A 27,676-nucleotide genomic window follows, 5' to 3' on the forward strand; every position below is an offset into this window, starting at 1 on the left:
TCAGTGTAGTTTTTACTTGTATTTCCATGATGCATGATTTTGAACATTTTTTCATGTGTCTGTTAATGATCTGAATGTTTTCTTCGGAAAGTGTCTATTCATGTCTTCTGCCCATTTCTTCAGGTTATTTGTTTTTGGGGTGTTGCGTTTGGTAAGTTCTTTCTTTTTTTTTTTTTATATGAAGTTTATTGACAAATTGGTTTCCATACAACACCCACTGCTCATCCCAAAAGGTGCCCTCCTCAATACCCATCACCCACCCGCCCCTCCCTCCCACCCCCCATCAACCCTCAGTTTGTTCTCAGTTTTTAACAGTCTCTTATGCTTTGGCTCTCTCCCACTCTAACGTCCTTTTTTTTTTTTTTTTTTTTTCCTTCCCCTCCCCCATGGGTTCCTGTTAAGTTTCTCAGGATCCACATAAGAGTGTAGTAAGTAAGTTCTTTATAGATTTTGGATACTAATCCTTTATCTAATATGTCATTGACAAACATCTTCTCCCATTCCATTGGTTGCCTATTAGTTTGTTGATTGTTGTATTTGCTTTGCAGAAGCTTTTTATCTTGATGAGGTCCCAATGGTTCACTTTTGCTTTTATTTCCCTTGCGTTTGGAGACATGTCAAGTAAGAAGTTGCTGCGGCTGCTGCCTGTTTTCTCCTCTGGGATTTTGATGGTTTCCTGTATCACATTTAGGTCTTTAATCCATTTTGAATTTATTTTTGTGTATCATGTAAGAAAGTGGTCCAGTTTAATTCTTCTCCATGTTGCTGTCCAGTTCTACCAGACCATTTGGCACAGAGACTGTCTTTTTTCCATTGGATACTCTTTCCTGCTTTGTTGAATATTAGTTGGCCATACATTTGTGGGTCCATTTCTGGGTTCTCTAATTTTATTCCATTGGTCTATGTGTCTGTTTTTGTGCCAATACCATACTGTCTTGATGATTAGAACCTTGCAGTATGGGCTAAAGTCTGAGATTCTGATGCCTCCAGCTTTGGTTTTCTTTTTCAGCATTACTTTGGCTATTTGGGGTTTTGTGTGGTTCCATACAGCTTTTAGTATTGTTTGTTCTAGCTCTGAGAGGAATGCTTTACTATTTTTAACTGGGATTGAATTGAATGTGTAGATTGCTTTGGGTAGTATCAACATTTTAACAATATTTGTTCTTCCAATCCATGAGCATGGAATGTTTTTTTTTTTTCATTTCTTTGTGTCTTCTGCAATTTCTTTCATAAGTTTTCTAAATGTTTTTCAAAAATGAGAAAATGCTCCCCTACTTCTTTCCCCATCACTCCTTATGTATTGAATTGGACATCTAGAATACATGTGCCAATTACGTGATTCTAGAGAAATGGTTAATTGTTTCCTGATAAAGGTTAGTTTGTAAACCTTAAGATAAATTTTGTGTTCTGTAGTGTCACAGTGGTCAAGCCACATATTATTATGTTGAAACAATCTTTCTCACAAATTCAATCAAAATGTAAATGCTCACACATTTTGAGGAAATGTGTCAATTTTGTGCTTTAAAAAAGGCACATAATTTCACAAAACAACAAACTCAGAAAAGTTCGAGCACCATCTGTTATGCAATAAATGTTACATGACTTAAATATTTTGCCATTTGAAATAAAAATTAAAAATCTCTTCTTAGTATCCTGAACTTCAGTATCCTAGAGAGTAGCCTACTACAGTCAAAACAATTCTTCTTTTATAATTTAGTAATCTTTGACACATTAAAAAATATCAGGTAATACTTCATTTTTAAGCTTAGTAATACATTTCTTTTGACACGAAAAATAGCAGTGGAATTCCTGAGAGTGACATATTACTTCTGGGTACCTTGACTCAAAGGAGCCAAATGCATTAAAGCTACTATGATGAATAGTTTAAGAATTATTAATGATCAAAATAAATGCTCATCGCCATGCTGTGACACATGTTAGTCTCCGTACACAGTAGTAACTAAATGTTGATTGCTGCTGTGAGAAATAAATGAAATCATAGCAGCTGGAGGTGTTACTCCTAATCATAAATGTGATCTTTCTTGTTTGCTTTTTATACAGCAGTTGAATGCCAAAGGGGGAAATGATGGTAGAGAAAAAGTGACATTCACCATTTCTCCATTTCACTTTGAGTCTTTACCTCTGTACAAAATGTGAACAAGATATGCAGAATATTTAAGAGGATTTCATGAATGTTAATCCCTTGGTTTTTATAACTATCTTTAGTTGCATAAGATATTAAGCATTTGGAGAAGCTGGTTGAAGTGTTATACAATTTGTCTTTGTTTAAAAAATAATAATAACAGTCTGAAAAATTCAGCTTTGTCATCACCAAACAAGACAAAGAAGGATGGGTTTGAGTTGACAGGTAAAAATTTAATAACCGACCTGGTTACTCTAAAGAGGCATTTCTCAGAGTGCCTGGCTGGCTCAGTCAGTAGAGCATGTGGCTCTTGATTTCAGGGGTCATAAATTTGAACCCCATATTGGATGTAGAACTACTTAAAAAAAAAAGCAACTGCTCTGTCCCTGTATTCCAGCCTATTCATTTAGGCCACTCTGCTCCATTAGAGAGGACAGAGTTATGACTTCAAAATAAAACTGAGGTTGCTGGCCCTCTGCAAAGCCTTCTACTGTAGCTTTAGCAAATATAGCTGCTTTTGGAAAAGTATCACCTCTGTAAATAGCAACCTTTCATCTCTCTGAGACCTGAGCTTTGTCATGACTAATCAGAGAATGGAAAGAGAGGAGGTTTACTGCTTAAAAGGCATATTAATCCTTAGCCTCAGCAGAAATGTTTCTCTTATTTAAGTGATGAATCACGAGAAAATATGTATTGAAGTGCCTGGTTGGCTCAGTCGGTTAAGCACTCAACTCTTGGTTTTGGCTTAGGTTACGATCTCACGATTTTGTGACCTCAAGCCCCACATGTACCTCTGCACTGACATTGCAGAGCCTGCTTGGAATTCTCAGTCTCATTCTCTGTCTGTCCCTCCCCCACTCATGCTCTCTCAAAATAAATAAACTTACAAAAATAGAAAAGAAATACATATAAAAGTGAGCCATTGGTCTTTTTCCCAGCCCCTCCTGGTAAATGGTCTAGACCATTTAATTCTAGACTGAGTCTAATTCTAGACTTAGAATTCTATCAATGTCTCAGAGGCTCTAACCTGGAATTAAAGAAAGGAGATGATTGTGTGTGTATGTGATATAAAGGGAAAGGTGATTCTTATGGCATAAGGCTCACAGAAGCTCTATGCTTATTTAAATATTGAAGAAATGTAAGTTCATGAGCTGTCCTCCTGTGGACAGGTATTCATCTGGAAGTTTTGAACATTTGAAGTTGAATATCCAGGAGTCTTTAGAACACATAAGAAGGCTTTGGCTATCAAAAATCTATTCTTTTTTTTCTTTTTTTAATATTTGTTTATTTTTGAGAGAGAGCAAGTGGGGAAGGAAAGGGGGAGACACAGAATCTGAAATAGGCTCCAGGCTCTGACTGCCAGCACAGGGCCCAACATGGGGCTCAAACCCATAAGTAGTGAGATCATGACCTGAGTCAAAGTCAGATGCTTAACCAACTAAGCTACCCCGGAGCCCCTCAAACTTTTTTAAGTGTTGATTTAATTTTAAGACAAAGAGAGAGACAGAGTGTGAGCTGGGAGGGGCAGAGAGAGAGGGAAACACAGAGTCCGAAGCGGGCTCCAGGCTCTGAGATGCCAGCACCGATGCAGGGCTCAAACTCATGAATCATGAGACCATGACCTGAGCCCAAGTCAAATGCTTACCTGAGTGAGCCACCCAGGTGCTCCTCAAACCTCTATTCTTTATGCAAGATATAAGAGCAGGTGGTAGACTGATTAAAAAAAATCTCCAAGTGGTAAGAAAGATAGAATGAATAAAAGAAGAAAGGAAAATCATACTTCCGAAAATATATATAGGGAGTTGAAATCTGAAATCATACTGTTTCCATAATTGACCAGTTGTCTACTACCATGGACCAAATATGATGTCGCTATTACTTTTGAATTGTTTCAGAGCTATCAAAATGTATCTACTCAGTCTCCTCCAATTTATGAAAATAGAAATCTTGGACGTTATGACAGATTGATAGACATTCTGGGTCATGCTGGCTTTAGCTCCCTCTGACCTTACTGAGACAGCTTTGGCATCTCAGCTTATCTGGCCCACAGGTCTTAACAAGTCAGTTTCTTGACCCTTGGATAAGAGAAGACCTCTTGAATATAAATAATTGGGAAATATTTTCAATAATCTCCAAAGGGATTGCTTTCCAGTCTTTGCTTGGACTGAGTTGTAGAATATCTCCTCTCTAACTTAACCAATTTAACTGGTGTCTCAGTAATGACGATCTTTGAGAGACCCCTTCATTTCATACTTACTTGTAGCACTTAACCCTAACTCCAACTTCTGTGATGCTCATTTTGTTCTCATGATTCAGAACACTTTCCTTCTCCTAGATCTCCATCAACCCATGATGGTTAGATCTAACGCTGAAAACTTAAACCAACTATCATTGCTGTGAATTACATTCCTATCACCCCATAAAGGAACATTTGGAATGCACCAAATTGGTTTATTAAATATTTACTGATCTCTTCTCTTGGCTCTTGCTCAGCTCATATTTTCCTACCTTATCTCTGCTTACCCATTTGGGAATCTGCCTCCCACTTTGTCTTCTCCTAAATGACAGGCATTTTTCCACCTCCTTCCTTTGCCCCATTCAACTCTCAATACTCTTGAACCCTCAAAATTTCCTCAATCACAAGAGGCTTGTGTAGATACCCACAGCTTGCCTGAAACTCTTTCCATAGAAAGTGTTCTCTAAATGACCAAATCTTCTAACATTCCGGTGTATGTTTCCTACTTTCCCCTAGATCCACTGATCTTTAATGATAAAGTCTGTATTACATATCAGTATTAATAAACTATCTGTAGTTATAGTATGAAAACTAGCATTGTTTATTTTCTTAAAATACAACTCCAACAAGATTGAATATGTCTGTTCAAATAGGTATATCTCCATTGACATAAAGTCAGCATTTATTTTTTTAAATATAATTTGTCAAACTGGCTTCCATACAACACCCAGTGCTCATCGCAACAAGTGCCCTCCTCAATGCCCATCACCCACTTTCCCCTCTCCCCCACTCCCTATCAACCCTCAGTTTGTTCTCTTTATCTAAGGGTCTCTTATGGTTTGCTTCCCTCCCTCTGTTTGTAACTACTTTTTTTTTTCCCCTTCCCTTCCCCCATGGTCTTCTATTAAGTTTCCCAAGATCCACATATGAGGGAAAACATTATATCTGTCTTTCTCTAACTGAGAAAGTCACCATTTAAAAGTCTAGTTATCAACAAGTAGCAGTTGATACTTACCACTTATTCACCACTTTGGCTCTCGTTAGAATTGGGGACATTTTAATGAGTAAATACCAATTCCCAGACCACACCATGTATGCTCTGGCTAAATTTTATGCTAAATGCTTAAAATATGTTCAGATGATTCTACTTACACAATCATTACTTGTAACCGAGATAAAGAAACAAAGTGAGCTATCTAACTGCTGTATGAGAGGCAGGCATTGCAAGCAGCTACTTTCTACAGAAGCCTTACCACCGGCCAGTTGCACATGTCCTTTTCTTGCTTTGAAACTGGAGCTCAGGAAGACTATATAACTTTAGCAAAATTATGGACTTGCCAGTAAAAGAATGAGAATTTGAACATAATCACTCTGGATTTTTGACACTGAGTACTTTTGAAATTTATGATATTCTGTTTTGTTGACAGCATTTCAAATATCAGAGGACATTTGATGATTCCTAATATGAAATGAGTCTATTTTTTTCCCATTTAATAAAATCTTCATTAGTTTCTTCATTTTTAATCAAATGTATGTCATATTTTCCCCATAAACTAGGAAATAGACAGTGGAGATGTTCTTAGAAGCTCAACATCCTACAAACATTTTACTAATATGTGACTTATAATTCTGATTACAATAGCTGGTATTAGACTTGCCTTCACATCCTAAACTACTCTAGAACTTGGGCCAAGATCATAAATCAAGGGTTTTAAGGCATCAGGAAATAGAGTGGGATGGTGATCCAAACAAAACAAAACAAAAAAAGAAAAGACAACCTCGGTGAGTTCCATATTCAAACCAGGTTTTTGCCCAGAGAAACTGCCGAGATAGGTAAGAAGTTAGAGTCCTGCCAAAGCTAAAGCTTCACAGCATGGGAAAAAAACAAGAGAATTCAGAGCTGTTAAGATAAATATAGTTAGCAAGGCTAGTATAAAACAGTTTTCATGGGGTTACTTCTAGGTGGCATATGGGCAGGATGAGATTGCACAAGGTCTAGCAAAAAGTAAGGAGGAGTGGAGAGCTGAACAAAGATTTCAGACATTGCAGAGACTGTGTGGGAATATGTTGGAATTTTAAACTAACTAAAGTAAAAATAATGAGAAGAATAACATTAGAATTCAGTTGAGATCCTTGAATGGCATCATCCTAGGAATAAGTCCCATAACGGGTTAGTAGAGGCTGTGTCTTAGTAGAAAGGAGAAAATGAATATAGTCTTTCCTAACAAAGCCTTGACAAGATCAAAATGATCTGCTAGTTTAACTTTGCCTTAAAAAAATTCACACACACATAAATATACACACACAGATTTTAGATATTTATTCAGTATGTGTGTATATATACTATATAAGAAAATGTTTAAGGTATCCTACACTATCTTATTTCACAAAAAAAGACAGAAATGGGAAAATATAATCCATAATAAGGAATAGCTACAGATAGATCTATGACCCAGACATTGGAATTAGCATACATATATTTAAAAATGTTAAATTTAGGGGTGCCTGGGCGGCTCAGTTGGTTCAGTGTCTGACTATTGATCTCAGTTCAGGTCATGATCTCATGGTTTGTGGTTTCAAGCACCGCATCAGGCTACTCGGTGTCAGTGAGAGCCTGCTTGGGATTCTTCCCACCCCCACCCAGTCTCTGTCCCTTCCCCACTCACATACACTCTCTATCTCAGAATAAATGAATAAACTTAAAACAAATTTTAATAAAAATGTGAGATTTAGAGAAAGGTATAACTAGATGAATGTAAACTTAGAATTAAATGGGAATTTTAAAATTAAAAAGAAAGTAAATCCATTCAATGCACATAAAAGATTGTACCCAGCGAAAGTCAAGATGTGGATGGAGTAGAAGGCAGTATTATGCTAAGCAAAGTAAGTGACAGAAAGATAAATGCCATAGGATTTCACTCATAAGTGGAACCTAAGAAACAAAACATATGAACATAGGGGGAAAAAAAAAAAGAGGCAAACCATAAAAGACTGATGGTTACCAGAGGGGAAGTGGATGGAGGGCTAGGTGAAATAGATGAAGGGGATTAAGGAGGGCACTTGTCATGAGCACTGGCTGTTGTATGGAAATGATGAATCACTAAAGTCTACTCCTCAAACTAATACTACACTGTATGTTAACTAAAGTGTAAATAAAAACTTGAAACATAAAAACAAATGATGAGAGAAAACCTTCAAACCTTCATCTGTACATAGAATTGTAGTCCCAAAAGCAGAAGAGAGAATGAAACACACAGAAAAAAACCTATCAATGGTGGCTCAGTCACTTAAGCGTCTGATGGCTCAGGTCATGAACTCACAGCTTGTGGGTTCGAGCCCCGCGTCAGGCTCTGTGCTGACGGCTCAGAGCATGGAGCCTGCTTCGGATTCTGTGTCTGCCCCTCTATCTCTGCCCCTCCCCTGCTGGCGCTCTGTCTCTCTCTCAAAAAAAATAAATAAAAGTTAAAAAAATGTTTTAAGATCTATCAAGAGGCAATGACTAAGAATATTCCATATTTTTTTTTAAATTTTTTTTTCAACGTTTATTTATTTTTGGGACAGAGAGAGACATAGCATGAGCGGGGGAGGGGCAGAGAGAGAGGGAGACACAGAATCGGAAACAGGCTCCAGGCTCTGAGCCATCAGCCCAGATCCTGACGCGGGGCTCGAACTCACGGACCGCGAGATCGTGACCTGGCTGAAGTCGGACGCTTAACCGACTGCGCCACCCAGGCGCCCCAAGAATATTCCATATTTGATGAAAGACATTAACCCAGATTCAAAAATCTTAAAAATAGAATAAATAAAAGGAAAACCTAGCACATCACAAACTGCTGAAAGTGAAGTTTTAAAAAGACATGCACTTAAATTGGTTTATCTGGAGGGTGTAAAAAGCCAAAAGGTGTACCCATCCAACAATGTTTTCAAAATAAATAAAAATTTGGGGCGCCTGGGTGGCGCAGTCGGTTAAGCGTCCGACTTCAGCCAGGTTACGATCTCACGGTCCGTGAGTTCGAGCCCCGCGTCGGGCTCTGGGCTGATGGCCCAGAGCCTGGAGCCTGTTTCCGATTCTGTGTCTCCCTCTCTCTCTGCCCCTCCCCCGTTCATGCTCTGTCTCGCTCTGTCCCAAAAATAAATAAAAAACGTTTAAAAATAAATAAATAAATAAAAAATAAATAAATAAAAATTTGCATAATTTAAGAGGAATCAAAAACAGTTGATTGTGGGGTAAGGGGAGAAGGGATGAATAGGCAGAGCACAGGATATTTAGGGCAGTAAAAATACTGGTATTTTGATGATGGATACATGTCACTAGACATTTGTCTAAACCTAAAATGTCCAACATCAAGATTGAACCTCATGTAAACTATGGATTTAAATGATTATGATGTGTCAAAGTTCCATCAGTTGTAACTTATGTGCCATTCTGGTGAGGTATGTTGACAACAGGAATATTAAGCTTTTGTGGGGGCAGGGAGCAATGGGAAATCTACCTCCCTTTTAAGTTTTCTACGACCTTGAGACTTCTGTAAAGTCTACAACAGCAACAGAAAGGACAAATGATAAAGAAATGCAGAATGGTGATTACCTCTGATGGCTGATTTCTAGAGTTAACTTAATAAAACTAATTAAAAGAGGAATAAGTAGGTCTGGAACTTTCAGTGTTCACCTCAAGGTAAAAGACAAAACTGATAAACGGGTCAATGGAACAAAGAGTCTAGAAATAAAAAACTTGGAGAGAATATAAGAGAAAATCAAAATGGTGATAGGTTTGGTATTAAGTTTTAAAAATTTATCGAAAGCCTGGTTGACCAAAAAAGCAAACAAAGAAACTTTCTTTAAGCAGGGTTGCCAGGGCAAAGATTTGCTGGTAGAGGAGTCTTATATGACCAGGTCCTGACTGGAAGCTACCTGAAAAGGTCATAACCTTGACAAACTCAGATCCTACAGGTGCTAACCCCGGGAGCTCCAACAGTACTCCTTGAAGATTGTATGGAAAATTGTTCCTTTAATAAAGCTCTAAGCAGCAAATAAACAGGCAGAAATTCAACCAACAATGTTAAGACTCTTATCTGTCAGGTGTCTTTTATGATCATTTATGAGTAGATCCTTACCTTTATTAGGTTTTGCTTTATGACCTGTATATGTTTAGATGTGTCCCTGAATTCTTTATGGATATTGAGTTGGCCCTATTAATATCCCTCCCACAAAAATAAAAATAAAAGACAAAATGCCTCACTGATTCTGTATCAGGCAGTATAGCTCCGTTTTGATGCTAGATAAATAAAGATAGGAAAAATACAACTCTTTTCTATTTGTATATGCAGTCTCAGATTTGCCTCTGAGAATAAGGGGATGAAACGCAAGTAAGTTTTGATTTGTTACTAACATCTGGGTCATGGATACTTTACTGGTAGCCTGTCTGAGGACATTGAAGGAGACCTTCTCAACATTTCTGTAGTGCCTGACTGTCACATGCACAGAGTAGTTCTTTTTGGAAGATTACTCTTTGTAGGAGGATAAAACATAAATATATCAATTAGATATTACAATTGATATTATATTGATCAATTAGATATTACAATAATTAGATATCAATTAGATATTACAAGAGAAACTTATCACACTTATAGAATAATACTAAATGGAGCTCAAGATAATTCATGTTTAATATTTGTTGAACTGAATGAATCTTTGGGAGGCATTAAAATAAATAGAATGCTAGTTCTTGAGGTACCAACCTTCCACATTTACAAGAAACACAAATTCATAAGAGATGCTAAGTGAATTTGGAAGAAGCCTGCAAAAACATGGAGAAAATAAATGCATGCATGTTGTGGGAAGAGAGGAGATAAAAGTTGCTTTTTTCAGCCAAATATTTACCATTCTATAAATTACCATTTAGTAATTCTGCATTTGATAAGTGAGCATCTCAGGCTGAGGTGACCAAGGGTGAATGTGGGGGGGTTGGGTGACACACTCATAATTTCAGAACTCAAAACTGGTCTGCAATGGGCACCTCTTTTGAATTCACAACCACAATTTTTGACAAGTTGAAGAGTTTTGAAAATATTCTGCCAGCATTAATGATCACGACATCTCCCTGGGCAGCCAGGAAGCTATTTGTTTTAATCTCTCCACTTAAAATTATGGCTTTTACCTTCAGTTTACTATGTTGGCCCTCTCCATGGCTTCACACATTTTGTTAGCTCTTTTTACAAATGGTTTATTTTAAACAAATCAAACCACCAATCAAACAAGAAAACCAACTCCTATTTTAGTTTTTGCTGACTGCTAAGGGCCAAGGCCAGTAATTGAGTATGTTTTGCTCTACTACCCATTTAAAACATCCAAGTAACCTTGGCTGGTAAATCTTCTGTTTACTCTTCTGCAGGCTTTTAAAATTTCTTCATCAAAATTTTCTGCCTAACTTCTCCCCCCAAAGAATAGGATTCTGCAGTCCTATCTTGATTTAAGGAACCACAGAATTATTAATCCTTTACATGGTCTCCAAAAAGAGTCTAATACTTGTGCTTCTAATTCTCCTATTCAGATAGGCAAAGCCATTCTGAGAAGATGAGGACTCTGCCATCTACTGTTCTCCTTGTGTCCTTTCCAAGGGCATTCAAAGAGAGTTTGGACTCTGGAAGTAGAGAAAGAAGGCAAGAAGGCACTTTGGTGCAGATTTGTATTTCCTACTTTTGCTAGAGAAAAGCTTGGATATGTGTGAGTAGGACAGAGGAACCTAGCTTGGTGAGCCTAAAGCTTGTGTGATTTGGGTACCCCTATTTTAAGCATTATAAATACAAACTTAGGAGCACAAGTTTCAGCTTCATTAGTTCCTGGTAAGACTGTTTTGTCCACTAGTGCAGTTATGCAAAGCTATAAACCCTCAGGGCCTTGTGAATGAAACTGACAGAGCATTTAGACTTCAAGAGAGGAGACTGTGAGCATTTGGGGAAGAAACGGTGAAGGAAGGGATTCATGTAGGAGGTGAGACATGGTTCAGTTCACCCACCCTACCTGGACCTAGCCTGATGCTCTCCCTTCTTCACATCATTTCCTCTTGGGCCTATGGAGTCTTGAAATTGGTAGTTCAATGTGAGCCATGATGTTCTATGCTGTTGAAATTCATGTTCAAGTCAGACTATTTAGAAAAGATGTGAACATAAGTTATTTCTAATTCTGCTTCCTTTCTACTTTAGTCTGTATGAGAAACTTCATCAACTTAACCTACCACAATGAAGACGCAGTCCTGCTTATTTTCCCAGCTTCTGTGTATTCTTCTAAGGGCATCATTACGATAAATGTACTTTTTTCCTCCCAGTATTCCTGAGGCACCATAGGTGAAAAACAATCTCCTTTCACTCAAATGGAGTCATAGCGTTAGTTCATTCCAATGACACCTACAACCATTAGATTCTATTCACTAGTTCCATTTATTCATAACTTTGAATACGGCTTCCAAATTATCCTGACAAATAATTTCTACATGATACCAGGGAACTCTTCATTCTGGTAATTCAGAAGTAAACTTGACTTTAAGTATTAGAAAAATCTCTGTAAGGACAAAATATAATCTGAAGACCCCCTAATTTACTAAGTTGTTATATTTAAGCACTGATATAAGCACTATTTAATAGTGTGCTGGCTGCAGGGAAAGACCTGTAAACAAATATGTGCATTACTGCTTAGAGAGTTTATATTTTGAAGCAATGAGTATATATCTCAAAATATACATCTATACCTATATGTATACATCTGTTTATACACATATACACACTGAGAAGCCAGGAAAAGCCGAAGGAGAAAATGGGAAGAATGACCTGGAAAAAAAGTCATTAGTAGATTATTACTTGGGGATGTATTTAGAGGTGTTTCTAAACAAATGTGATTACAAAATACAGAACCCATTGGAAAGCACTTGTAAGACTCTTAAAACCTGCTTTTGGATAAAGAAACTTAACAAACTAGCTTTCACTTGGAAATTTTTTAAGTATTTCAATTTTTAAAAAACTGATTTAAAAAAATTTGATTTGAATCAAAAATATTTAAAAAATGGTGCCTGGATGCCTCAGTCAGTTCAGCCTCCAATTCTTGATTTCTGGTCAGGTGATGATCTCACTGTTCATGAGATTGAGCCCCACATCAGGCTCTGTGTGAACAGTGCAAAGACCGTCTGGGGTTCTCTTTCTCCCTCTCTCTCTACTGCTCCCCCATTTATGTGTGTGCACGCTTGCTCTCTCTCAAAATAGCATTTAAAGAATATTTTAAAAAAATAAATAAAACTTTGACCAACTTCTCCCACTCTTCCCTTGCCCCACCTCTGGCAGCAGTGAATCTGTACTCTATTTCTATGAACTGTTATGTATATACATTTATACATGTAGATAGATAGAGCTAAAGATATATATCTTATTTTACTTACACATATTTTTATTTATATACCTAAATGTTGGGTTTTTTGTACACTTCACACATTAGAGTGGTCATATGGTATTTGTCTTTCTCTGACTTCTTTCATTTAGCATAATGCTCTCAAAGACCATCCATGAATTAATTGTTTTTTTATGGCTGAATATATTCATATATATATATATATATATATATATATACACACACATATACATACACACACACACACACACACATATGGCACAATTTTTAATCACTGATGGACACTGAAGGTCGTTTCCATGTCTTGGCTATTGTAAAAAATGCTAAAATGAATATGGGACATTTTTATATTTTTGAATTGATATTATTGCTTTCGTTGGATAAACACCCACAGTGAAATTGCTAGGTCATATGGTACTTCGCTTTTTAATTAAACATTTTTTTCTTAATGTTTATTTTTGAGAGAAACAGAGTGCAAGTGAGGGAGGGGCAGGGAGAGAGGGAGACACAGAATCTGAAGCAGGCTCCAGGCTCTGAGCAGCCAGCATAGAGCCTGATTTGGGGCTCGAGCCCACAAACTGTGAGATCATGACCTGAGCCAAAGTCGGACGCTCAACCGACTGAGCCACCCAGGCGCCCCGTTGTTTTTTAATCTTTTAAGGTAACTCCATACTGTTTTCCAGAGTGGCTGCACCAATTCACATTCTCACCAGTAGTGAGTTTCTCTTTGCCACATCTCACTAACAAGCGTTAGTGTTTTTGATTATAGCCATTCTAACAAATGCGGTTTCGATTGCATTTTCCTGATGATGAATGATATAGAACATCTCTTTTTGTACCTGGTTGTCATCTGTATGTCTTCTTTCCCCATATGTATTTTTTGAAAAACGTGTTTATTCAGATACTCTGCTTATATTTTAACCAGATTGTTTATGTCTTTACTTTTTTTCTACTGAGTTGTATACTTTGGATATTAGCTCCTTATCAGATACATGATTTGCAAACGTTTTCTACCATTCAGTAGGTTGACTTTTCATTTTGTTGATACTTTCTTTGGCTGTGAAAAATATTTTTAGTTGGATGTAAGTCCCACTGTTTTTGATTTGTTTTATTCTTGTTGATTTGTAGTCAGATTCAAAAAATCACCAAGACCAATGTTAAGAAACTTGCTCCCTATTTTTGTGTAGGGATTTTTTATGGTTTCAGGTCTTATGTTCAAGTCTTTAATCAATTTTGAGTTAATTTGTGTGTATGGTGTAAGACAGTGGTCTAGCTTCAGTCTTTAGTGTGGGACTGCCCAGCCTTCACAATACTACTTATTGAAGAAATGGCTCTTCCCCATGTTATGCTCTTGGCTCCTTTGTCATGAGTTAATAGACCATATGTATGTGGGTTTATTTCAGGGCTTTCTATCCTGTCCCATTGATCTATGTATATGTTTTTTATGCCAATGCCACACTATCTTCATTACTATAGCTTTGTAATACAGTTTGAAATCAGGGAGTGTGTTTTCCCCAACTTTGTTCTTTTTCAAGATTGCTTTGGATGCTCAGGGTTTATCTGGTTTCATACAAACTTTAGGATCATTTGTTATATATTTGCGGAAAATGGCATTGGAATTTTGGTAGGGATTGCATTGAGTCTACTTTCTCCTTTGGGTAGTATGGATATCTTAATAAATCTTCCAGTCCATCAACACAGAATGTCTTAAATTGATATGTGTATTCTGCACGTATATTTGAAGTTTACCTTGGAGCAAGTAGGTGGTAATAGTTCTAATCATTCTTAAAAAGTATCTATAGACCACTGAATTTGAGCCATTTCCATTTGGTCATTTCTAATGCCTAGTCAAATGTCATAATTAGTCTATTTCCAACAATATTCACAGTCATTTACCCAACAAAAATGTATAGCATAGCCACTATGCACCCGAGCATTACAATAACATAGCTACTATGTATCAAATACTGGTCTAGTTACCGGAGATGCACAATAGAAAATTTCTACTCTCAGAGTTTACAACTTGGTTGGAATGACACACTTGCCTGTGTGAATGTGTCTAAATCTAACTGCTATAAAGAGAATAAGGGCTATGAAGGCTCTATGACATTAAGCAAGTCATACTTATAATGTCTTATAATCCATCTCTCAAAGTACCTCCAAAAATGCATTTAATGCTTTTAAATGTATAACATTGGTTTAGAATTCCTGCTGTTGACCCCCTTGATCTACAGGATGAGGAAAAATCTGGTTCTCTTTTGGCTTTGGAGACTGTGCTGTGTGTATCTGTGCTGTGTGTGGTCTACCTGTCTGCCTTCTTGTTACTAGTTTCAGAAACCTGTCTGAGCATCCAGATTTCAATAACTGATAGTCATAGAGGGAGGCAGAAGTGGGGAGAGAATATATGGGTGTCTTCAGGAAAGCAACAGCTGTCTTACAATGTGGAGCAAAGTCAAACTGCTTGCCTGGTTCACTTGCCTCAAATGCTCTCCAACCAGGCTTTTATTCAAGCCCTTGTTACATAAATAAAAGGGATAACAGTGAATATTTTTAATGGATGAAATATAAATTTGAAGCCACCTGCCTGAGAACTGATCAACTCTATAGAGAACGCTAAAATGAATGTCTCCAGGCATATTGCAGCTCAGGGAGAGCCCAGTAAAAGGGAAGAAGTTTGGTACTGATTTGTACTACTGCAGCCTTTTCACATTACTTCTTAATCATCGTCATTGTCACTTTTGCCTCCTATATTCCTCCTTTAGTTGTTCGTTTTTTGCTTTGGTGTATTCTGTCACCACTTACTCCTACACTTGCCTCCCAGTGGCAAACAACCTCACCTCTTAATTTTTTTTTGTTACACCTTAAAATTAAGTGGTTTTCTTAGTGCAATTAAGATAAATGCTTAACAACTAAATAGAACAAAGAAATATTGTAACAGGAAGACTTGCTAACATTTAGCTCCTTTCTATGGTTGAATGAATTCCCAGGAGGAATTGTAGGAGGCCAGTCACCTGAAATTTAGAAATTCAACTGGCCATACTCCTCTATGATGGGCTTCTAGGAATTCACCAACTTCAATTAAACAACAATGAAGAGAATAATCCTTTTTTTTTAAGCCAAAACTTTGTTATCCTTCTCAATTTCTCTCTGTGATGAAGTTAACTTCTGTTGAAATCAGCTATATCTATAGTCCACAAACATCACTGCTGTTTTGTGGCCAAATTTATCAGAAATTAGAACAAAGCAGGAGAAAGGGAGACAAGGCAACCTCTGAAAAGAAAAACCAAAACTGGTCTGTTCGGGTAAAAGCAGAATTCATTGCGGGAGAATAAGCAGTCTTGTCTTCTAGGTCTACCTCTTATTCTGTGAACAAAAGAAAAATTGTCTAAAATGGGGCAGATCTTGATAACATTTCATGATGAATGGCCTGTTGATTCATCATACCCTAAAGTGTCTGAGCATCTTTTCAGTTTGCCAAAAATCAAAGCTTCCCTCTCCAGATAAACTGCCCATTATAAATTTAAGGAAACTCTTCTGATGTTGGTTTGTTTGTTTGCTTGTGTTTTTATTTATATACCAGCCTTATAGAGTATCACAGAATACTTGCTTAACCTAAAAAGTGTGAAACATACACATCGCTACATTGGGATGGGACTCTAAGGCCCGAGGACCAGTGTTAAGGCCTCCTTCACTGACACTATCAGAAAGGTAAGCTCTAACATTTCCACATACACTGTTCTTTTACAAACCAGTATACTGTCTACTGAATACTTACAGTTGATGAAGCACTTTGATCAATATCTCCATTTAAATCTTTAATTTTGGTATTAATATTAATTGCATTTTACTAATGAAGAAACTGTAGCCCAGAAAGGAGATATACATATGCTTCTTTTCATAAAGCTGGTAAGTGGCAGACTCTAACTCAAACTAGATTTATTGATTACAAACCCCCATACTTTTCAATATGCTACCTTGCTCTTGTGAAGCTATTTATTGGGCTTCAGCCTCTAATAAACTCTAGATGATGAATTTTCTTTGGTAACTAAACACCCCCTGAGTACTGGTCTATACCCTGTCTCCATCTATGCCAGGCCAATGACCACACACAGACAACACACAATTCTGTCTTCTTTTAAGCAAGGTTTGATTCACAAAGTCTTCGTGCAAATTCTCCTGTACTTAATGCTTTCCTTCACCTGCTCAGTCAAGATTCTTATCCATTCTGCTTACTCACTTTGTAAGGCCCTCTGACCCTGCTTTTATCTACTACTCTTTCAGCTCAGGGCCCCCAAGGATATGCATATGCTCTGAGAAAGCAGGATATGGGAATAAAAACAACTTGTTATTTGGTAGGTATAAAACAAAGAGAAAATAAGACCTCAAAGCAGAGAATCATCAAGACCTCAAAAGGATATCAATAAGGAATAAGTAGTGACAGACACAAATCAGTAAACAAGGGATGAATTCTATGAGTTACATGGATAATAACACAGGAGAAGACAAGTGCTTCTGAAAAGACCTTAGGAAGTCTTATTTCGGAAGCCTTCAAGACTGAGTTTCTCTGCATGCACTCCACATTCTACTCTGATGGACCCAATCCTCTTTGTCACCTCTAAAGCCTTTGTCAGTAGGATCTATGTGTCTAGTTTGCTTGGTATCTCTTAAGCAACATACTGCTTTGTGTCTTATGGGGCACATTTCTTGAATTGCAGGTCCCTGTAACAAAGTTCAGCTTAGATAAAAAATTTCCAAAAAAACCGTCCATTGTTTAAGATGTTTATTTAGTTCTCATCATTTTAGAAGAGCTGCTTTTCTATTAATATAAACATATAAACAACGGTCTCTAGCCCCAGCCAACAGACCCAGATCCTAGATGAGATCAGAGGGCAGGACAGAGCAAGCCAGTGAGTACCACCTTTATGTACTCCAGAAGGAGGCAAGATGAAGAGTGTTTGGGATTGATTTAATTATTGACTCTGTTCTAGTTGTAAAGGTAATAATAGAGTCATACATCTTAATAACAGTATATAATTTTATTTTTGAGTAGTACTATAATATGAACATTAGCACATTTCTTCAGTCACTTCTCATATCCGTGCCATCAAGCATGTACTGAGGCCTTTATTTTTTTCACATAATAATTACGAGCGTTAGGTGACTTCAATATCTTAAAATGACTCTGATGCACTAAGCCTGATGCCCAAGCCCTAACCATGGCTTCAGACGGGTGTGAGTGCCTTGCTGACTGTCATAGTTTGTGGTATTCTGTGAGTCATGCATCTGATTTTTATTTTTACCACCATGATGAGCAAGGCCTAGGAATAAAATGAAATGGATATAACTCATAAATCAAGAGGAGATGCAAATAAAAAAATAAGGCAAACTGTCCAATAGAGTCATCAGCTTGTAGGGGAGAGGCAGAGAGCAAAAGCTTGAATACAAATTCAGTGAGATGGAAATTGGCCTGACCAAGCAGAGTCCAGGTCAAAGCAAGGATGAATGGCAGAGCTTGGAGGAATTCACAAAGTTAATGAACACTATATTAGAAAATGTTTGTATTAGGAAAATTATATTAGATCTTTAAAATACAACATACAATGGGTAAGAGATGGCTAGTTTCCCAGTGTTGAGAGTGAATCACTGGTGGATTTTGACTGATACAGATATCTTTTTTGAGAAGTGAGAATTTTTGAATAATTAGAAAAAATAGAAAGCATTAATAGAACATCAAAAGCATTACTTCCTGGATAGAACATTAAAAGCCATAATAAGCCACGTTGAGGTGATAAATGAATATATCAACAATTATGAAGGCAGTCCTAAAATACTTTTTGAATTTGGGAAATGTGATTATAAATATGGATGAAGCATTCTTCTTGATAATAATACTAATAAGGTACTAGATGGAAACAAAAGGGGGAAAGAGGTAAACTTTCTATTCCTTTTAATCAAAAACTTACTTGGTTGGAAATAGGTCATTAATTGACCTGAATAGCAAAATCTTGGCTTTCATGGTACAATGGAAGAGCACATGGTGCAATGGAAAATCAGAAAGGCAGTGATCAAGTTTAGGCTCAAATGTAGTTGAAATTACACTGCTGAAGTGATTTTACCATTATAAATTTCAGTTTAAGTGTCAAAAAATGAATTAAGAATATCCCTTCACTAGATTTTCATGAAGAGCGTGTAAAATGGCACATATAAATCAGAGCAGGCACTAACACAACCAAATTTTTTGTTACTTTGGGTTTGAAATCAGCCCTTTCTGCAAGATCAGTATTTGTTTCTTTACCAAGTAAATTTCTTCTTGACCAAGGCTAAGTTGAATAAGCATCTCCATCTGATTCAGCTGTCTTATAAATCAGAAAACTGAAAAGATTCAGCGTTGTGTCCTATCTAGCCTAATATTTTTAGACCTGTCAATACCACACAAGAAATAATCATCAGGGTGCCTGGGTGGCTCAGTGGTTAAGTGTCTGCCTTTGGCTCAGGTCATGATCTTGTGGTACATGAGTTTGAGCCCCAGACTGAGCTCTCTGCTGTCAGTGCAGAGCTCACTTCAGATCTATCTCCCTCTCTCTCTCTGCCCTTCCCCCATTCATGCTCCCTTGCTTTCTCTCAAAACTAAATAAACATTTAAAAAAAAAAGAAATAAGCATTAGATTGGGGAGGGAGGGAACAGAGGGATAGTCCAAACTTGTGATACTTATTGATAAGTATTACTATTTGACAATTATCTTATTATTTTCTTGTATTTATGGCAAAAAACACTATTCCATGTATATGGTAGAATATTCTGTTATGCCAATATCCTTGTACAGGTTTCATTTGAGATAACACTAATTTCACTTCCTAATCTCACATACAAACACCAATTTGTGAAGACCTGAGTGTTACACAGCTCCCAGTTCCCTGGCTGCTAATTCTTGTAGGAATCTATTCTTTCAAGTGGCAAGTCTCGAGATCTGTGACCACTATGCCTTAGATAAATTGCTTGAACTTCTTTCTCAAACATCAACCTTGGCTATTGAGGGTTATCCATCTCCCATAATTCTCAGCTTGGGCATCATTGTTCTCTAGTCCTAAACATAGAACCATTAATAGTCACCGTTGGAGCCAAAGTATGGGGGCTGACAAAGGTGTAATCTAATGAATTCCTTTTTATCTTTCAGTTATAATTAGAGAATTTGTTTTGGTTTCTTTGTCAAATGTTTAAGTGTAGGATATTCCCCAGGGTCAGCATTCTCAATTTGTGCTAACACAAAGTACGGAAGAAAGCCCATTGTTGCCACAAACTAATCAGACTAATGGCAATGCTTGGAGTCTGTGTTACACTACCTTCATTTATTATGTTTTAAAAATTCTTCATCATGGGGCGCCTGGGTGGCGCAGTCGGTTAAGCGTCCGACTTCAGCCAGGTCACGATCTCGCGGTCCGTGAGTTCGAGCCCCGCATCAGGCTCTGGGCTGATGGCTCGGAGCCTGGAGCCTGTTTCCGATTCTGTGTCTCCCTCTCTCTCTGCCCCTCCCCCGTTCATGCTCTGTCTCTCTCTGTCCCAAAAATAAATAAACGTTGAAAAAAAAAATAAAAAAAAAAATTCTTCATCAGTAAAATCATTTGATTTAAATAATTTCTGTTGTGACCTCACCCTGAAATGTTCTATAATTCTAGTATCTTAAGCGTTAAGCATCTACTGTGTGCTTGGTTCCATGGGTTTTTATAGGCTATAAGTACCTCTCATTAGGGATCCCTTTGGTAACATTCCATTTCTCCTTTTGACCTCCTTTGGTAAAGAGGTCAAAGCACAGTCAGGAAGAAAGGGATAAGTAAGTCATTGTGTGGATTTGAAAGTTCCTTATCACCCCCTTGCCCTGAGAATAAGTTCAGACAGTTCTTCACTTGTGCTGAGCTGCCTGTTAGGATTGGTTAAATTAATTATGACTTAAAATAAAGCTGCATCCTCGTTCAAAAGTAAAAAATATCTATGCTTATCCATGGTGTGGGTCTCTGCAATATTCCTTCCTTCCTGAAATATGTAGGCACATCTCTGGGTGTTATTTTAAAGCTAAACTTTTAAAATTTTTTTTCTTGGTATTTTATTTTGCTCTGACATACTCTTCTGCTTAGACATGAGACCGGCCCACAGACATGGAGTTAATGTACCAATGTGCATAGTCATGAAGCTGGGAATGTATTTTTGCTTCAGGGAAAAAAAACAGTTGACATTAAAAATGCATTTTAATTTAAGAGTACATGAGGTCAGTGTGAATTTACAGACAGGGAAATCTGTGAGAGAAGATAAGTTATCAAGGCATATGCTAGAATTAAGCCCTCCTTTTATCTTCTAATGTTTAGTGTAGAGATTATAACTTCTTGAGAGCAAGTGGGAAATGACCAACAAACTTGTTCTGAGTTCAAACTCCCAACTCTCTATTTGACTTTATGAATCATTTAATTGGAGTCCACTGGAGATTTTATTCTTCATAAGAGGAGGCATAAGGCCCCTCACAGAGTGGAATATGGAAAAATACCAAGAGGAGGAAGGAGTCCAAATTTGTTCACCTTGAAGCAGTAAACATACCTCATTTTTACTTTGTTGATCAATCCTTAATGTGGTAAAATAGTATAGTAGTCCTTTTGGGTTAAACTTTCCTTTCTCTCAGCCTATGGACTTTGAATAGTATATAGTGTTGATCTTACTCATGAAATAGTTCTTATATAGTCAATTGTTCTTTATGCTGGATATTTGCTAGAATCACTTGGAAAGCTTCTGTCTCTAAATGTGTGTGCGAGAGAATACTGCATTTCATTTATTTTTGTTCTAGTCATATTGCTTTTGCTTTCTCTGGGATTAATTTTCTCTTCCTCATTTTCAAAGATAGAATGTTCTCTCAAATGCTACCTTTTTTCAAAAAATAGGCATTTATAGTTACCAGTTTTCCTCTAAGCACTGATGTCAAAACATCTCAAAACTTTTAGTATATTTTATCTTCATTTTCCTTGAAAATGAAGTATAAATAAATCTTGAAGTATTTTAAAATTTCCTTTTAATTTCTTCCTTGACCCACTGGTTATGTGAAGTGTATGTAATTTCCACAGATTTGTGGCTATTCCAAATGTAGTTATTGATTTCTAACTTGATTGTGTTCAGAAAATCTATACTGTATGAATTCAATATTTTAAATTTATTGACATTTGTTTTATGGCTTAGCATATTCTCTCTTCTGAATAATGTTTTATGTACCATTGAGAAAAATAGTCATTCTGCTATGATTGGATGGTTTCTCTATAGATTTGTTTGGTCTTAATGGTTTACAGTGATGTTCAAATCTCCTTATTTCTTCTTGTTTTTCTTATGATTAGATATTTTGCCAATTACAGGAAGTAGGTATTGATATCTCTAACCATTATTGCTAAATTTTCATTTCTTAATTAAAGTAAGTGTTTGCTTTATGTATTTTAAGGCTCTTTTAGGTATATACCTGTTTATATTTGCTGTCTAACTGATAGATGGTCTCTCTTTTATCATTATAAAATGTTTTCCTTGTTTCTAGAAACTTTTTTGCCTTACAGTATCTTTTGACATTATTTTAAAAAAAATTTTTTTTAACATTCATTTTTTTGATAGAGACAAAGTGTGAGTGGGGGAGGGGGGCAGAGAGAGAGGGAGACACAGAATCCCAAGCAAGCTCCAGGCTCTGAACTGACAGCACAGAGCCCAACGTGGGGCTCGAACTCAGGGACCGTGAGATCATGACCTGAGCCGAAGTCGGACACTTTACTGACTGAGACACCCAGGCGCCCTTACTTTGACATTATTTTAGCTACTTCCAGGTCTTTTAAAGTTGCTGTTTACATTTCGTGTGTGTGTGTGTGTGTGTGTGTGTGTGTGTGTATAGATGCGAGTATATACATATATTTTTCATATATATATACACATATATATACAAACATGTATACATTTTTTTTCATTATTTAATGCATTTTTGTCTCTGTATCTAAAGTGAGTCTCTCCTATTCATCATATTTTGGAATTTAAAAAATTGATGTCTGCTTTTTGATTGGAGTATTTAATCATTCAAATTAGTTATTTCTGCCATTTTGCTTTTTGTTTTCTAAGCATCTTACATCTTTTTGCCCCATTCCTTCTATGGCTTTGTTTACATTAAGTACATACTTTCTAGTGTGCCATTTCAATCCTTTATATAGTCTTTACCACATTCATTTTAAACTAACATTTGTCTTACAAATTGCAATTATCTCTTTAAAACAATTTATTTAGAATACTACCAATTTGATTTCATTTGTATACAAAAACTTTTGTTCGTTATAACTTGATCCCTTCCCTCTTTTGTGCTATAATTGTCCCACAAATTGCAAGTCTATAAATTATATCAATACAATATTAGGAATTTTTCTGTATTTGGCTCTATTTTAAGTAACATAGAAGAAACAAACAGATACACTCACGATATTTCTTGTATTTACTGGCATTTACTTACTTTAACCAATGGTCTTTATTTTTCCATGTGAGAATGAATGGCTATCTAGTGTACTTTGTTTCATTCAAAAAGACTTTTTTTTCCTGGATAACGTCTGCTGTGAACAAATTTATTCAGTTTTTATTTATCTGAGAATATCTCCAATTCTCACTCATTTTAAAAAAAAAATCTTGGGTATAAAATTCCTACTTCATAGTGATTTTCTTTCAGTCCTTTGAATATGTCCTCCCACTGCCTTTATACCTCTATGATTTCTAACAAGTCAAATGTTAATCTCATTGAAAATCTCTAGCACAGAATGAATCGATGTATGTATATATTGTTGCTTTCAATATTCTTTTTGTCTTTTTCTTCTGACCATTTGATGATGGTATCTCTAGGTGTGATGACATTTGAGTTTTCCTGCTTGAAGTCAGTTCAGCTTCTTGGTTTTGAAGATTAATGTTTTCTTCAAAGTTGGAAGGTTTTCAGCAATTATTTCTTCAAATATTCCTTATTCCTTTTGTCTCTTTTCTCCTTCTAATACTCCCGTGATGCAAATGTTGGGATGTCTGATGGTGTTCTACAGGTCTAAGCCTGTTTGTTTCTCATCATTTTTTCTCTTGGTTTTTCAATCTGCCATCTCAAATTTGCTCTATTTTCTAAAATCTTAGTTATTATATTTTAAACTCTGGAATTTATTAGATTTTAAAAATCATGTTCTTTATTAAAATTTTCTATTTAGTGAAACCTCATTTTCATGCTTTAGTTCTTCAGACATGTCTTCATTTAATCCTTTGGATAGTTTAAAGTTTTTGTGTAGTAAGTCCAAATTATGAACAACCTCAGAAATAGTTACTATAAATTTGTTTTTATCCCTACAAAAAATAAATGGTATTCTGTGTTTCCTATTTCTTTATATGTCTTGTATTGTAACTTTTTGTTGAAAATGCAACTAAGTTGTTATTCTTGGATAAAGGCTCCTCAGATTGTTGAAAGCTATTGGTTGATTTTCAGAGTTTCAGAAAAGCTTATTTTTTTTCTACTTTTTCCAGTGTTGTCATTGCTTTTCTAAGGGATAAAAGTTTTCTGTGTTCTCACTGCCTCATTCTGGAAGTGTTTCTCTACTTCCTTCTAATCATTTTTAACCACAGTGTTCTAGTGGTTTCAGAAACAAGGGTATGTGAAGTTTTCCTGTTTTCATATTTACTATTATATCAAAAAATTATGTTCCTTCATTGTTTCCATCAAGGCAGTTTCTAATGGGTAGTTGGAGGCAGTGGATAATCACTGATTTATCAATATGAAGTAATATTACATTAATAAAAGTTGCTTGGGGGTCTTGTTTCAACATGTCTTGATATGCAATGATGAAAATATATACATAGCTAAGTTTTAAGGACGAAGATATAGGTTCCCTTTCAGATTAATTGCCATATCTGCTGTGTAATTATTCTGCTAGAAGGCAACATGTTGATGAGGGGAGTAGTATGTTATTAGCAATTCTTTTTCTGTAAATTTGAGTTGCCATATGTAATACCTAAAAGACACATCCTTAGATGGCCTTTCCACCTGGGGCTTCACTTTTTCTTTTAACAATGTCTGGCTGAATTCAATTTTCTGAGGCTGTATCTTGTAACTTTCTGTCCAAGGAGTCATCATCACACAGTTATTCTGATTTCAAGGCCTCTGTGACTTATTTTTTTTTAACTTTTTTTTAAGTTCATTTTTTTTTTTTTTTTGAGAGAAAGCACAGAAGGGACAGAGAGGGAGAGAGAGACTCCCGAGCAGGCTCCACACCATCAGCATGGGGCTTGAACTCACCAAAGATGAAAGCATGACCTGAGCCAAACTCAACTGCGCTGACACTCAACTGCAAGAGACACCCAGGCATCCCACCTCTGACTTCTATTGTGAGAGTTGCCTCAATGGCTTCAAATGAAGAAGTCTTTTCCCTTGACCTCTAGAAGTCAACTAAGCCACTCTTCAATTGGGAGGATGGATTAAAGAATGCTAATTCTAGCAACTCCAATCCTAGAACACACTATTGGTTCTACATAATACTAAAACTTGACAATATGAGCATAATGTCTATTGTAAAACACTATTTAATCCTTAGCTATCAATGGTTGCTTAAACAATGAAAAAAAAAGTTTTACTGGAAAAATATATTCGTTATTATATTACTATAATTAACCTGACAAAGAATTAAAATAATGAATAACAATTCTATGTACACTTTTTCCTCCCAACAGCTTATTGTAGAGAACAGACTAGCTGCTATGAATACTGAGATAAAATAATGCTATCCTTTTTGAAACAAAAAACATGTGGAGAAAACATTTTTTATTTAACATTTAAGAGTAATGTTCTTTCAGTGAGGCATTTGGAGGTGGTTGAGGGGGTGGACAGAAAGGAAAGGATTTATTAATACAGGAAAATTATTGCATTTGGAATTACTAAAGTAATTGGGATAATTCTAGTGTATCATTAACCTAACTATAGGCAAATAACAATGTTTAGAGTAGAGTATCAAGACAGAAGAAGAAAAACTGAGATTGAGGGGAAACTAGGGGTTATCTAATTCAAACAAAGAAAACTCATGAAATTTAGGGTCCAGAAGAGACCTTGAGAGAAGATGGTAGCCCTGAACTTCTCCACATACTCAATATGAACTAGGAAGTGAGGAGGCCTTCTACCTCTCAGCCTCCAGGAGGCTGTGTGTGTTTTTAGACATTTTGTATGTAGGAATTATTTTAAACTAAACCCTGATTTATTACAGTGACCAAGAAACAAGAAACAGTGTGTCATAATTGGATAAATAAAAGTCAATATGTCAAAAGAACTCTGTTCTCTGCCACAGTTATCTTAAATCTGTGTCATAAACCCACAGACACTTACTTTGGTTCTTTCTTGCCATAAACCGTGCACCAGGGAGTAATATTTGATAATCACTGAATGAGCTTCTTGCTGCCTCATAGATTCTGAGACTAGGGATGTAGAACTCTGGAAAGTTTGGTGATCTTCATAAGTAATGACAGAGCCAGAACAAAATTCTACCTCCTGTAATTACTGGTGCTTCTGTTGAAGATCAAGACCACAGTTACTGGGCAGAACCTGGAGAGAGGAACCTGCCAGGTCCTGTCTGCTCCAGTTTTTCATTGCAATAAACTGGTCTCTGAATTATTGATGTCTGGTTCTCCTCTAAGAGTCAGAGATCTCCTCCCTCCTTCCCCCTTTCCTCACCTCCTACAATACTTTTCCCCAAACTCTAAAAATATGGAGTTGGGTCTCTTATCAAATGTGCTACTTATAATGGTGTTCACTCATTTCTAGCCAACACCTATGTATTGATTGCCTAATATGTGCCAGGTTCTAGTCTGGGATATAGAACTTATTTGTATAAGTAAATAACCCTGTCATCTTTCCTCTCAGGGAGCTTTTACTCATAAAAGAAAAAAAGAAAAAAAGAAAAGGAAAAGGAAAAAAAGGTTCTGTTTCTATGATAGAAGTAAAACTCTAGAAATAAGTTGTTTTGGTAAATATTTGGTGGATGCCATTGACAGTCCTCACTCCCTGGAAGATCAGTGTTAAGATTGGATTCATTATCTCTTTATGTCTTGAGGATTTTGTCTCTTTTGACCATGTATCCTCTTGTTTTCTTCATCTCTGTGTCCATGTGGAACATAGTAAAGATTAAGGCTGGTCCCAAGCGTCTGAAGTTTGAAATGATAGTAAGACATAATGACTAATGGGTGTCCTGGCTCTGGGCCTTCAGTGGCAAGAATTTTTTTCCCTCTGTTCCCCTCCCTTAACAACTGAATTGTTTTTCTCTGGTTTTCTTGCTGCCTTATGCTTTTGTGTATTGTTGTGAAGGAACAAGAAACATGCTGCATTCACCTTGGTTGTTGTATCTTATGATATAGTAGAGACAAGATCAGAAAGCAGGAGCTCTCTTGCACATAGATTCCACAAAGATTTGATAAGAAGCCATGTGATTTTTCATATATATTTAATTTTTCCAGTTGGGAGATTATGACAACTTCTGACATTTGTATAGTATGTTAGAATTAACACAGAACTTTCATACATATCATTTTATTAAGTGCTCACAATATTTCTGTGAAATAAAGGACACAAGCACTGCTACACTCCTTTTAACCTGACAGAAATCTGTTTATATAATATTAAATACTAGGTGTAATCACTGTACTGCATATTGCATACATAAATTTGAGCAACTTCTTGTATGTAAGAAACTTGCATGTAATAGGACATTGAGACATGTGGACAGATAACTAAATTCAAATGTGATCTACTGTTTCCACTAACATCATACCATTTTGCATTCAGAGGATAAATGAATGTTAGAGGTTGTCATTATTATGGAGGATGTTTATGGCCAACTCTATAAGG

The sequence above is a fragment of the Lynx rufus genome, unplaced genomic scaffold (assembly GCF_022079265.1).
Source record: "Lynx rufus isolate CCGP_SWC_20201006 ecotype Redwood Valley unplaced genomic scaffold, mLynRuf1.p SCAF_11, whole genome shotgun sequence".
Classification (NCBI taxonomy): domain Eukaryota; kingdom Metazoa; phylum Chordata; class Mammalia; order Carnivora; family Felidae; genus Lynx; species Lynx rufus.